The following is a 15301-nucleotide window of genomic DNA, read 5'->3' as shown; positions in this document are numbered from 1 at the left end:
GTTTTGATATTTTACTGTACTTGTGTAAGACATAAACATTTAAGGAGGGCAGTTAGGGGAAATATGCATAGGAACCCCCTATACATTTATTTGCAACCTACTATGAATCCATAATTATTTCAAAATTAAAGGTTTAAGAAAATAGCAATACTTACTAAAATAATAGAAATAAGATGTATAACTTCCTAACCAGAAGAGTGAGAGCAGAGAGGGGATAAAGAACACTCAACCAATTCTAATGGGGTGTAGGAAAGAAGAAATTAGGATGCAAAGGAAAAGCAAGATAACTACAGATACACACACACACACACACACACACACACACACACACATAGTAGAAATAACTGAAACTATGTTGACAATCACAATAAGTATAAGTGGACTAAATTTCCCATTTCACAGAAAATCTCAGTTTAAAACTCCAGTTATTTTCTATATATAAGAGATCCAACTAAAATGTAATGACACAGAAATAATGACAGTAAAGTGATGGAGGAAGAGGAAATATCAAAAGAAAATGATTATATTATATTAATATCAGACAAAATAGACTTTAAAACAAAAACATTATTGAGATTAGAAGAGTCATAATGATAAAAGGAACAATTAACTGAGAAGATAAAATAATTCTGAACTTGTATATACCTAACAGTATAGCCTTAAAATATGTAATACAAAATTCAGCAGATTTAAAAGGAAAAAAATGTCTAAATCCATATTTGCGGTAGATTTTTAATATATCTCACTTGGCAACTGATAGACAAAGCAGTACAAAATTTAGTAAGATTGTTGAAGATTTGAGCAATGTATTAATGGAGATAGATGGGATGGATGGGTGGATGGATGAATGGATAGATAGATAGATAGATAGATAGATAGATAGATAGATAGATAGAATATGTAAAGTATATATATATGTATAATATTAGCAACTAAATACTTTATTTTCAAGCATACATAGAACACTTATAAACCTTGACCACATGCTACCTGGTCACAAGACAAATTTCTATTTATACCATGTATTAGGTCATAAAGCAAATATTGATTCACACGCAGCACATTTCTGACCTCAACTCAATAAAATTAGAAATTATTAAAGTGGTAACCAACTTCATTTGGTTGATAACCAACTACCCCATTCACTTAAAATTTTTTTCAGAAAACATACTTTTGAATAATATTGAGGCTCAGATGAAAATCATGAGATAATTAGAAACTATTTAGAACTAAATGACAATGACTATGTTATGTCCAAACTACACATGAAGCTGAAACAAACAGTATACTTAGAGGGAAATGTATAGTGGTACTTTCATATATTATTAGATAAGAAGAAAGGGAAAAAGCTAATGAGTTAAGAGCCCAAATGAACAAGATGAAAAAGGAAAAACGGAGTTAACAAAATAAAGATAATAAAAATCTAAGGAAGAAATACATTTATTAAATATATCAACCTCAGAAAATTACTTATTTCTGAGAGGAAGAGACTGAAATAGTAATAGCTACATTTGTAGTATTTTATTTCTTTGGACAAATATCTGTATCTACACATAGTGTGTTTTAAAGTATTTTATTTTCAGTAACACTTTACTGAAATGTAATTCACATACCATATAATCCACTCATTTAAAGTGTACAATTTGTTGGTTTTTAGTATATCACAAAGTTATGCAACTATCACCACAATTAATTTTAGAACATTTTATCACCTCAAAAAGAAATCCCCTCACCCTTTAGCTGTCATCCCCAAGCCCCTCATTCATCCTAGCCCCAAGAAAACCCCCGATTTATTTTCTGTCTCTACAGATTTGTTATTCTAGACATTTAATATTAATAGAATCATATAATTTGTGATCTTTTGTTACTGAATTCTTCCACTTAGCATAAACTTTTCAAAGTTCACTAGGTTGTAGCATGTATCAGTACTTCACTCCCTTTTACAGCTGAATAATCTTCCATTATATAAAATGTATCACATTTGTTTATTCATTCATCAGCCAATAGACATTTAGTCATTTCCACTTTGGGGCCCTAGGAATAATGGTGCTATGGATATTTGTGTACAAGTTTTTATGTGAACATATGCTTTATTTCTCTTGGATCATTTCTCCTCTATAATGATAGCCTTTTTATGGATACTTTCAATCCTTTGTTTATCCCAAATATCACTGTGGAGTTTTGTAGTGGGAGTTAATATCACAATGATGTTGAGCATTATTGAAATATTCCTGGAAAAAATAAGCATTTCCTTGGTTTTCAGACATCATAAGTTTATGTGCTATTTCAAGTGGTTTTTTGATTCTACAGAATTGTGTAAGATAGCACACAGTTACAAAAAATTAGCCAGGTGTGGTGCCATGTGTCTGTAGTCAAGCTACTCAGGAGCCTGAGGCAGGAGAATTGTTTGAACCCTGGAGGCAGAGATTGCAGTGAGCTGAGATTGCGCCACTGCACTCCAACCTGGGCGACAGAGCGAGACTGTCTCAAAAGAAAAAAAAAAAAGCACACACTATGATGCTTTTTCTAAACTGGTGTTAAGAATAAACAGATTAATTGTATTTAAACTGTTTCTTAATACACTACATTAACTGGTAATAATATTTTAAATAATAGGCCATTTCTAATAGTCTAAAATATTTATGCATTTAATCAAATGAAATTAAACAAGTTAACTGGTATTCAATAAATCTCCCTTCCTTTTTCCATACCTCAGTCTATGATTATTCATTTAACTGCAATTTTTTGCAGCACAATCTTATCCAGTTCCATTATTGCGGATGCAAAGATTAATGAGGAATGAAAACAGAACAAAACCTCTGCTCTTGATGATCCTCATTTAGCCAGAGAGAAGTAAGAAAGAGTTAACAGCAATCATGAGGTCCTGGAAGGAAGATAAGCTCTGAAGTCAAATAGACCTGGGATCCACCAGTAATGGTGGAAATTTAGAAAGTAACTTAAACCTCTCAGGTTCAGTTTCCTCATCTATAGGAAGGGAATACAAATCATTACAAATAATAGCAAACTGAATACAGCAGAACATCATAAAATTAATTCACCCTGATCAAATGTGCTTTATTCCTGGGAAGCAAGTTTGGTTCAACATACTCAAATCAATAAATGTGATTCACCACATAAGCAGCATTAAAAACAAAACACACATGATCATCTCAATTGATGTAGAATAAACTTTTGATAAAATTTAACATCATTTCATGATAAAAACCCTCAACAAACTAGGCATCAAAGGAACATACGTCAAAATAATAAGTGCTATCTATGACAAACCCACAGCCAATAGCATACTAAATGGGCAAAAACTGGAAGCATTCTCCTTAAGAACTGGAACAAGACAAAAATGCCCACTCCAACCACTCCTATTCAACATAAAAGTTCTATCCAGAGCAGTCAGGCCAGAGAAAGAAATAAAAGGCATCCAAATAGGAGAAGAGGAAGTTAAATTATCTCTCTTCACTGACGATATGATTTTATACCTAGAAAACCCTAATGATTCTGCCATAAGGCTCCTAGACCTGATAAATGACTTCAGTAGAGTTTCCAGATACAAAATTCACAAAAAACCAAAGCATTTCTGTACACCAACAATGTTCAAGCTAAGAGCCAAATCAGGAACACAATCTCATTTACAATAACCACACACAAAAATAAAGTACCTAGGAATATATCTAACTAAGGAGATGAAAGATGTCTACAAGAACTATAAAATACTGCTGAAAGAAATCAGAGATGATCCAAATAAATGGAAAAATATTCCATGTTCATGGATTGGAAGAATCAACATTGTTGAAATGTCTATACTGGCCAAAGCAATCTATAGATTCTATACTATTCCTATCAAATTACAATGTCATTTTTCACAGAATTAGAAAAAACTGTTCTAAAATTTATATGGTACCAAAAGAGCCTGAATAGCAAAAGCAATCTTAAGCAAAAAGAACAAAGCCAGAAGCATCACCTTATCCAACTTCAAACTCTACTAGAAGGCTGTCGTAGCAAAAACAGCATGGTACTGGTACAAAAACAGACATATAGACCAATGGAACAGAATAGAGAGCCCAGAAATAAGACAGCATACCTACAACCAACTGATTTTTGACAAAGTTGACAAAAGCAATGGAGAAAGGACTTCCTATTCAATAAATGGTTCTGGAAAAACTGGCTAACCAAATGCAGAAGAATAAAACTGCACCCCTCCCTCTCACCATATAAACAAATTAACTCAAGATGGATTAAATATTTAAGTGTAAGACCTCTCAAACTATAAAAATCACCTAGAAGAAAACCTAGGAAATACCCTTCTGGAAATTGGCCTTGGCAAAGAATTTTGACTGAGTCCTCAACAGCAATTGCAACAAAAACAAAAATTGACAGGTGGGACCTAATTAAGCTAAAGAGCTTCTGCACATCCAAAGAGACTATCAACAGAAAAAAAAAAAAAAACTATCGAAAGGAAAAAATACTTGCAAACTAAGCATCTGACAAAGATGTATTAGTCTAGAGATTTTGAGCTAATATCCAAAATCTGTAAGGAACTTAAACAAATCAACAAGCAAAAATCAAATAATCCCATTAAAAAGTGGGCAAAGAATATAACAGACACTTCTCAAAAGAAGACATACAAGTGGCTAACAAACATATGGAAAACATGCTGAACATCACTAATAATTAGGGAAATGCAAATCAAAACCACAATGAGATACCATCTCATACCAGTCAGAATGGCTATTATTAAAAAGTAAAAAAACAACAGATGCTGGTGAGACTGTGGAGAAAAATGAACACTTATACATGGTTAGTGGGGATGTAAATTGTTCAGCCCCTGTGGAAAGCAGTTTGGAGATTTTTCAAAAAACTAAAACTAGAACTACCATTTGACCCAGCAATCCCATTACTGGGTATATACCCAAAGGAAAATAAATTGTTCTACCAAAAAGTCACATGCACTCACATGTTCATTGCAGCACTATTCACAGTAGCAAAGACATGGAATCAACCTAGGTGCCCATCAACAGTGGACTGGATAAAGAAAATATGGTACATACACCATAGAATATTATGCAGCCATAAGAAAGAATGAAATCATGTCCTTTGCAGCAGAATGGATGCAGCTGGATGCTATTATCCTAAGCAAATTAACACACAAACAGAAAACTAAATATTGCATGTTCTCACTTAAAAGTGGGAGCTAAAATATTGGGTATACATGGACATATAGTTGGGAACAATAGACACTGGGGACTCTGGAGGAGGGAGGGGGGCAAGACTTATAAAAAACTGCCTATTGAGTACAATATTCACTGTCTAGGTGACAGGATCAATACAAGCCCAAACCTCAGCATCTTGCAAACATACCCTTGAAACAAATCTGCACATGTACCACTTGAATCTAGAAGGAAAAATGGAAATAAATAAATAAAGCTACAGTAACCAACAACAGCCACAAATACAATAACCAAAAATAACAATAATCTACTTTGCCTGTACTCCAGAAATGGAACAACTAAGCCTGGATGACAGCGCATCTGTTTATGGCATGGTTTACTTAATATTTCAAACCCACCATTGAGACCTACTGCTCAGAAAAATAGATGCATCTGAAAATATTACTGCTCATTGACAATGCATCTGGTCACCCAAGAACTCTTATGGAGATGTACAAGGAGTTGAATGTTGTTTTCATGCCCACTAACACAACATCCATTCTGCAGCCTATGGATCAATGAGTAGTTTTGACTTTCAAGTCATATTATTTTAAAATACATTTTGTAAGACTATAGCTGCCATAAATAGTGATTCCTCTGATGGATCTAGCCAAAGTAAATTAAAAACTTTCTGGAAAGGATTCACCATTCCATATGCCATTAAGAACATCCATAATTCGTGAGAGGAAGTCAAAATATCTACCTTCACAGGAATTTGGAAGAAGTTGATTCCAACCCTCGTGGTTGACTTTGAAGGGTTCAAGACTTACTGGAGGAAATAACTGCAGATGTGGTGGAAATAGCAGGAGAACTAGAAGTGGACCCTGAAGATGTCATTGGATTGCTGCCATCTCATGATCAAACTTGAATGGAGGAGGAGTTGCTTTTTACCAATGAGCAAAGAACGTGGTTTCTTAAGATGGAATCTTCTTCTTGTGAAGACGCTGGAAATATTGTAGAAATGACTCGCTGTAGGTTCAGATGATAATTAGCGTTTTTGGTAATAAAGTATTTTTTAATTAAAGAATGTCTAACTTTTTTAGACATAATGCTATTGCAGTATGTTTATTAAGTATAGGTTACACTATACTTGAACTACAGTGTAGTGTAAACACAACTTTTATATGCACTGGGAAACCAAAGAATTTGTGTGACTCACTTTATTGTGGTGGTCTGGAACCAAACCTGCAATATCTCTGAGATATGCCTGTATAATTTTGCTCATTCCTGCTTTATTTTGTGGGGTTTTTGTGTGTGTGTGTTTTGTTTTTTGTTTTTTGAGACAGTCTTGCTCTGTTGCCCAGGCTGGAGTGCAGTGGTGCGATTTCGGCTCACTGCAACCTCCATCTCCCGGGTTCAAGCAATTCTCCTGCCTCAGCCTCCCAAGTAGATGGGATTAAAGACATGCACCACCACACCCAGCTAATTTTTATATATTCAGTAGAGACGGGTTTCACCATGTTGGCCAGGCTTGTCTCGAACCCCTGACCTCAAGTGATCTGCCCACCTCAGCCTCCCAAAGTGCTGGGATTACAGGCGTGAGCCACCGCACCTGGCCTTATCCCTACTTTGAACTCGTGGTAATTATTGGACCTGCCACCAGACATTGTTTTTATTGTGTTAGTAAAAGACACACACATATCACCAAAAAAAATGCAGCATAAGTATTCAAGGAGAAATAGTACAGGGTATTCTTTGATAGATGAGAAAGACTAGGAAAGACTCAACTAGGGTGATATCTACCTTCAACATTCTTTATGAAAAGAAATTATGTATATTCAATTATCTCTTTGCCCACTTGTTTCTGCTCTGTAATTTAAAAACATGTGATTCTCTCAGGTACAGTTTATGGTTGTTCCTACCTCTGTTAATTATTGTATAATATTCAGAACTAAACTTGGACTGAAGAAAGGACAATCTTCTTTTTGTGGTTTCTTAGGATGTGAAGTTGAACTCCCACATGATTTTGACAACTATTATTTAATTGTGGGGAATGTGTATATGGTTAATTTTAAATCTCTAAATTTTTGCCTCATGTAGATTCCAGGGGGTGGGGAACAAACTTCAAAGTTAATTCTAACTTCAGGAACTGTAAAGTAAGTTTTAGATTCAGGCCATTTTGAAATATGAGTAAATTTTATAATAACCTATAAGCTTATGGGGAAATGGTAAGAAAGGAAATATTATAATGTGAGCTCTTTTAAACTAATAATGATGGCTTAAAAAGTTAAAATAATAAAATAGTATGATTGGCATTACCAATTAGACAAATATATATCGACCAGGTACAGTGGCTCGTGCCTATAATCCTAACACTTTAGGAGGCTGAGCCAGGAAGATCGCTGGAGCCCAGGTGTTTGAGACCAGCCTGGGAAACATAATGAGACCCCCGTCTCTACAAAAATAGAAAAATTAGGTGGGTGTGGTGGCATGCCTGTAGTCCCAGCTACTTGGGAAGATGAGGTGGAAGGATTGCTTGAACTCGGGAGGTCAAAGCTGCAATGAGCCATTATCACACCACTGAACCCCAGCTTGGGCAACAAAGTGAGACCCTGTTTCAAAAAACAAAAAAGGAAAATAGACTATCCCCTCTAGTTGTACCTACATCTGTGAGTCAAGTCGTTTTCTGAGAAAAATAAATAAAATGCTACGTATTTTTATCTCTGGTTCTACAGCATTAAAAAAATTGTAATTGATAGTTTTACCATCCCTCTATTAAGAAAACCAAACTATCACCTATATCTTATTTTTTTATTATTATTATTATACTTTAAGTTCTAGGGTACATGTGCATAACGTGCAGGTTTGTTACATATGTATACTTGTGCCATGTTGGTGTGCTGCACCCATCAACTCGTCAGCACCCATCAATTTGTCATTTATATCAGGTATAACTCCCAATGCAATCCCTCCCCCCTCCCCCCCATGATAGGCCCCGATGTGTGATGTTCCCCTTCCCGAGTCCAAGTGATCTCATTGTTCAATTCCCACCTATGAGTGAGAACATGCGGTGTTTGGTTTTCTGTTCTTGTGATAGTTTGCTAAGAATGATGGTTTCCAGCTGCATCCATGTCCCTACAAAGGACGCAAACTCATCCTTTTTTATGGCTGCATAATATTCCATGGTGTATATGTGCCACATTTTCTTAATCCAGTCTGTCACAGATGGACATTTGGGTTGATTCCAAGTCTTTGCTATTGTGAATAGTGCCGCAATAAACATACATGTGCATGTGTCTTTATAGCAGCATGATTTATAATCCTTTGGGTATATACCCAGTAGTGGGATGGCTGGGTCATATGGTACATCTAGATCTAGATCCTTGAGGAATCGCCATACTGTTTTCCATAATGGTTGAACGAGTTTACAATCCCACCAACAGTGTAAAAGTGTTCCTATTTCTCCACATCCTCTCCAGCACCTGTTGTTTCCTGACTTTTTAATGATTGCCATTCTAACTGGTGTGAGATGGTATCTCATTGTGGTTTTGATTTGCATAAAGCCAAAATTGACAAATGGGATATGATTAAACTAAAGAGCTTCTGCACAGCAAAAGAAACTACCATCAGAGTGAACAGGCAACCTACAGAATGGGAGAAAATTTTTGCAATCTACTCATCTGACAAAGGGCTAATATCCAGAATCTACAAAGAACTCAAACAAATTTACAAGAAAAAAACAAACAACCCCATCAAAAAGTGGGCAAAGGATATGAACAGACATTTCTCAAAAGAAGACATTCATACAGCCAACAGACACATCACCTATATCTTATAAATATTTTATATATTCATTAGATTTGGAAGACATTATTGAAAACAAAATGAATGTTGCAATAACATATCATAAAGTTGGTGCACACACCCTGAGGCAAAAAAAAGGAGGGGGGGAATAGAGAAACAGCAAAACCTTCATTTGCTATGTCTGCCAAGCAATAGGTTGGCAGTTTTGGTTTTTTTTAAGGAACTATTTATGTGATTGCTTGGTCATTTTAGATACAGATAAAGAAAATAAAGCTTTCTTATTACCTCTTAGTATTGCCTTAGCCCATCGCTTTGGATTACTAGCGTGTTGTGTCATATTTTCATAAGCGGACCTCATTCATTTAGGTCTCCAAACTCCTTATGGTATTGTTTTCACCTTACAATTGAGAAAACTGAGAGTCAAAGAAGATAATAGCTTTGCAGGGGTCACTTAAAGTGAACACCTGGCAGGGACAGGTCTCCTGACTTTTGGTCTGACTTTTAAAATAGCTTGCTTCCTCTATGCCATAGTAACCCGCGGCAAAATGTCTCACCTTTTTTTGTATCCCCTTCTCACTGTAAGTGATCCACAATATCCACACTCCACTCTCTCATCTCCTTAGTCTACCTTAGTATATTATTTCTTGTTGTGTAATAAATCATCCTAAAGTTTAGTGGCTTAAAATTACAAACATCAATGAGTGCTTTGGAATCAATTGGTCAGCTGGGGGTTCATTGATGTGGGTCAGACTTGGCTGAGTCCACCTGGGTTCACTCATGCCTCTGCAGCCAGCTGGTATGTCAGCTGGGGGCTGGCTGCTCTAGGGAGGGCCCCCCACTGGGGTTGAACATTGACTGACTATTGATTAGGGCCATAGACACAAACGCAGCAGGGTTGTGTGTGTCCCCATCTGTCATCACCCAGCAGGCTAGCCTGGGCTTGTTCTCAAAATATTTCATAACCAGAAGCATGTCATACTTTTTGAGGCCTAGTCTTGGAACTAGCACATTTTCACTGCATTTGTAGCCTGAATTCAAGGGGATAGGGAAATAGACTGTTCTTCCTAACAGGAGGAGGTACAAGACTACCTAGCCAAGGGCACGGATATGGGGAGGAGTAGCAAGTGTGTCCATTTTTGCAATCTGCCATACTCCGATTACTTCCAAATAACTTGTCTGATACATTCATATTAAGATATTAATAATGTAATAGTTTATACCTTTCCAGGAATATCTGCTTTGGGCAAAAATAAACCTGTAATAAGAATATTTAAAGGAATGGCAGCATAATGCTGTCTTGATGAAGAATTATGTATTTTTTAATTTTGTTGCCTGTGCATTTGGTGTCATAGCCAAGAAATGACTGCCAAATCCTGCCACCATTTTTTTAATACCCAGACTATTAAAAGAAAAACTTCAGCTGAACTGAATTTAAAGGAGCTTAATTTAGTAACGAATGATTGAATCACGCAGCCCCCAGAATCACAGCAGATTCAGAGAATCTCCAGGGATGCCTCATGGTCAGAACAAATTTATAGACAAAAAAAGGGAAGTGGCATATAGAAATCAGAAGTGAGATACAGAAACAGCTGAATTGGTTACAGGTTGTCATTTACCCTATTTGAACACAGTTTGAACACTCAGAAGTGTATGACTGGTTGAAGTATGGCTTCTGGCATTGGCCAAGACTCAGCTATTGTTACAGGCACATACTCCTAAGTTCGGGTTTCAGTCTTGTCTACCCACTAAGTTGGGTTGCAGTTCACCCACAAGGACTCAAATGTAGAAGTACGGAGTCCTTCTCAGGCCATATTTAGTTTGCTTTAACACTGTTGACCCTGGGCCAGGGAGCTATTCTGTAGCAGGTGAGTTTTTCCTTACTTCTCCAAGTTAAAGCACACTCTGACTTACTTCACCACCAATTTTGTATTGTTATAAAATACAAGTAATATAAAATTTTACCATTTTAGCCATTTGTAAGTGTGTACTTCTGTGGCATTAAGCACATTGTCATTGATGTGCAGCTGTCATCATATCCACCTCCAGAATTTTTTCATCTATCCCAACTTTATATCCATTAAACACAAATTCCCCATTCTTCCCTCCGCTCACTCTGGCAACCACCATTCTACTTTCTGTCTTCATGAATTTCCCTCATGTAAGTAGAATCACACAACATTTGTTCTTTTGTGACTGGCACTTAGCATAATGGCCTCAAGGTTGTAGACAAAAGTCGTCAAACTCTGTAAAATATTTGAAGAGATTTATTCTGAGCCAAATATGAGTGACCAATGGCCTATGGCACAGCTCCAAGAGATTATAAGAACATGTGCCCAAGGTGGTCAGGCCACAGCTTGGTTTTATACATTTTAGGGAGATATAAGACATCAATCCATACACATAAGATGTGCATTGCTTCCGTCTGGAAAGGGGTAACAATTGGAAGTGGGGGCTTCCAGGTCATGGGCAAATTCAAGCTTTTCTGATTGGCAATTGGTTGAAAGAGTTATTATCTAAAGACATGGAATCAATAAAAAGGAATATCTGGGTTGTGGAGACCAAGGTTCTATTATGCAGATGAAGCCTCTGGGTAGCAGGCTTCAGAGCTCTCATCAGACCTAAAAAGGTACCTGAGTCTTAGTAAATTCTCTCCTGGATCAGGGAAAAGACCTGGAAAAGGATGGAGATTCTCTACAGAACGTAGATTTTCCCCATAAGAGACAGCTTTGCAGGGCCATTTTAAAATATGTCAAAGAAATAGGCCAGGTGTGATAGCTCACACCTGTAATCCCAGCACTTAGGTAGGCCGAGGCGGGAGGATCATGAGGTCAAGAGATTGAGACCATCCTGGCCAACATGGTGAAACCCTGTGTCTACTAAAAATACAAAAATTAGCCACAGAGATCATGCCACAGTATTTCCAGCCTGGTGACAGAGCAAGACAAGAAAGAAAGAAAGAAAGAAAGAAAGAAAGAAAGAAAGAAAGAAAGAAAGAAAGAAAGAAAGAAAGAAGGAAGGAAGGAAGGAAGGAAGGAAGGAAGGAAGGAAGGAAGGAAGGAGAAAGAGAGAGAGAGAGAAAGAAAGAAGGAAGGAAGGAAGGAAGGAGGGAGAGAGAGGGGGAGAGAGGGAGGGAGAGAGGGAGAGAGAGCGAGAGAAAGAAAGAGAGAGAGAAAGAAAGAAAGAAAGAAAGAGAGAGAAGAGAAGAGAAGACAAGAGAAGAGAAGAGAAGAGAAGAGAAGAGAAGAGAAGAGAAAAAAGAAAGAAACAAAGAAATGGGGGTAAAATACTTTGACTCCTTTCAGGGCCTACTATCTGTCATGCGATGCTATACTAGAGTCAGGCTGGAATATCGTGTCTTATTGCTATAAAAAGTCTGTTTTGCCAGTCTTCAGATCTTTGTTTTAATGTTAATGCTGGTCAGTTGTCCCCTAATTCTAAAGGAAGGAGGGTATAATGAGGTATGTCCCAACCCCCACTGCCCATCATGGCCTAAATTAGTTTTTCAGGTTAACTTTGGAATGCCTTTGGCCTAGGTGAGGGTCCATCAGTCAGTTGAGGGACTTAGAATTTTATTTTTGGTTTTTAAGGTTCATCCATATTGTAGTGTATATTGAAACTTCCTTCCTTTTTAAGGCTGAATAATATCCCATCATATGTATATACTCTGTTGTTTATGCATTCATCCACTGAGGGACACAGGTTTCTTCCACCTTTTGGCTATTATGAATAATGCTGCTATTATTGAATGTAAGTGTACAAGTATCTGTTCAAATCCCTGTTTTGAGTTCTTTTGGATATGTACCCAAAAGTGGAATTGCTAGACCATATGGTAATCCAGTGTTTAATTTTTTGAGGAATCTCCATGCCATTTTCCACAGTGGCTGCACCATTTTACATTCCCACCAGCAATGCACAAGTGTTCCAATTTCTCCCCATCTTTGCTAACACTTCTTTTCTTTTATTTTTTTTTAATTATAGCCATCCTAATGGATGTGAAGTAGTGACTCATTGTGGTTTTGATTTGCATTTTCCTAATGATTAGTGATACTGAGCATCTTTTCATGTGTTTGTTGGCCATTTGTGTGTCTTCTTGGAGAAACAGCTATTCAAGTCCTTTGCCCATTTTTTAATCAGGATGTTTATTTTTTGTTGTTGAATTGTAGGCATTCTTTAAATATTCTGGATCTCAATCCAGATATATGATTTACAAATATTTTCTCTCATTCCATGAGTTGCCTTTCACTCTGTTGATAGTGCATGTTGATGCAAAAAGTTTTTAATCTCAGCCAGGCATGGTGGCTCATGCCTGTAATCCCAGCACTTTGGGAGCTGAGGCAGGCAGATCACTTGAAGTCAGAAATTCAAGACCAGCCTGACCAACATGGCGAAACAACATTTCTACTAAAAATACAAAAATTAACTGGGTGTGGTGGCGTACGCCTGTGGTTCCAGCCACTTGGGAGGCTGAGGCACGAGAATTGCTTGAACCTAAGAGGCAGAGATTGCAGTGAGCCGAGGTCATGCCACTGCACTCCAGCCTGGGTAACAGAGCAAGATTCTGTCTCCAAAAAAAAAACACAGTTTTTAATCTTGGTGAAATACAATTTATCTTTTTTTTTCAATGCCTATGCTTTGGTGTCATATCCAAGAAATTATTGCCAAACCCTGACACCAATTTTTAAATACCCAGCCTGAATCCATTTAAACCGTTCAGTGAATGACTTAAAGAATTTTAAAGTGAGTTATTTCTATTCAACAATGTACTTTTATAATTATGGGAGATGTTAATAAATATCCATTCATGGCCAAAGTTTTTTCTCAGTCTTCATTTTCCTGATTAATGCCAAGTACATTAGATGTAAATAGGAAGCATGGAAATAGCACATTGTATTGTACCTCAATTGTTTCCCCATGAGGGTTCGTGATCAAAATTATTACCAATTGCCTCTCCTAGGAAAAGAAAATTCTTAACTGATTAAAGACCATGGATATTATATATCAACTATATAATGAGTTTTCAACTTTTTACTTCATTTAAAAAATACTAAATTTCATTTCTAAATACTAAATTTCATGCTATACTTGAGTCAAGCTGGAATTTGGTGTCTTATTGCTACAAAAATCACATATAATAAAGCTCTAAACTTCAAAGACATTTTGCATTCTGAAAAGGGTTCTTTGTGGTTGCAATGCTCATTTGAAATTCAAATAACTTCTTGGAATTTGAAGCTAGCTAGAAGTTATGTACTGTAGAATAAAAGGGAGATGATCCTTTGTATCATTGCTAATTTATACTAATAGAAGATATTATACTTTTGGACCTAGATGGGAGCAACAAATGCATCTTTTGAAATCATTAAATAATACATGAGCTATCCATGATAAACATCTTGGGCAATGTATAAGAACTTACCTTTTAACCTCTATAGCTCTTGCGTTAGATGATTATATACTTTTTCAAGCAAGTGTTTGTTAAATCTTCCATTTTATATTGCAGTAGATGATGCAGAAGACCCAATAGAAAGAAGCGTAAGACTTGGTTCTTTTCCCTCAGAGACTCTGAGCAAACATGATAATATTAAAGAATAAATAAGGGAGGCTTACCATTTAGAATCTGAGAAAGTCAAGGTGGACCGAGGTGGTCTGAGGAGGTCTCAAGGAGATGGACCTCTGCAGGCCAAGAGGGCGAGGTTTGGTTGGAGTGAGTGAGAGGTGCACCTGCACGACCTAGGAGAGCAGTGACATGAGAAAGTGTCACATCTGGCTGGAGGATAGCACGTGCCACATACCTGAGATAGAGGAAGCACATTAAAAGTAAGTCATGGACAGAGGGCTGGGTGAGGACTAATTGTGGTGAGCTGTTACAGTAGTTTATTGTTTGATATAGTAGACTGTAGAGAATCATTGTAGGTTTTTGACCAGGGGAGTAGTAGGAAAATTTAGCCCATCTCCAGTGGAGATCATAGAGCCTTAGAAGTAAAGGGATTTCTGGAAACATCTTATCTAATATCCCATTTTTACTTAGGCCAGAGAAGTGAAATAACTTGCTCAAAAGGTCACCCAGTTAGAAAAGAGCAAATCTGTATCTCAGATTTATCCTTTACCTTGTAGTCCGATTATCTTTCTTTCATATCACAGTCCTCCAAAACATATTACAGAAAAGAAAATAAAAAGAAAGGATATATAAGAAGCAGCATCTTGATAGGAAAAAGCCAAATAACTATTTTATTTATATTAGTAAATGAGGCAGGCAAATATCTAGAGAATTCATAGAGGACCAAGTGATTTCTTAAAAATAGTGTCTGAAAAAAGTGAAAAACTAATTCTAATTAAAT

The 15301-nt window shown here is 36.6% G+C and overlaps 1 protein-coding gene across 1 annotated transcript in view; it reads left to right on the top strand.

Annotated features, from left to right (window-relative positions):
- LOC111520890 (NIPA-like protein 2) overlaps positions 1 to 15301 on the top strand; it is a 101282-nt gene that overhangs the window by 18740 nt on the left and 67241 nt on the right. The window lies entirely within an intron of this gene.

The sequence above is a fragment of the Piliocolobus tephrosceles genome, chromosome 7 (assembly GCF_002776525.5).
Source record: "Piliocolobus tephrosceles isolate RC106 chromosome 7, ASM277652v3, whole genome shotgun sequence".
NCBI lineage: Eukaryota > Metazoa > Chordata > Mammalia > Primates > Cercopithecidae > Piliocolobus > Piliocolobus tephrosceles.
Note: the sequence above shows the minus strand (reverse complement) of the source record. Positions and strands in the feature narration are given on the sequence as shown.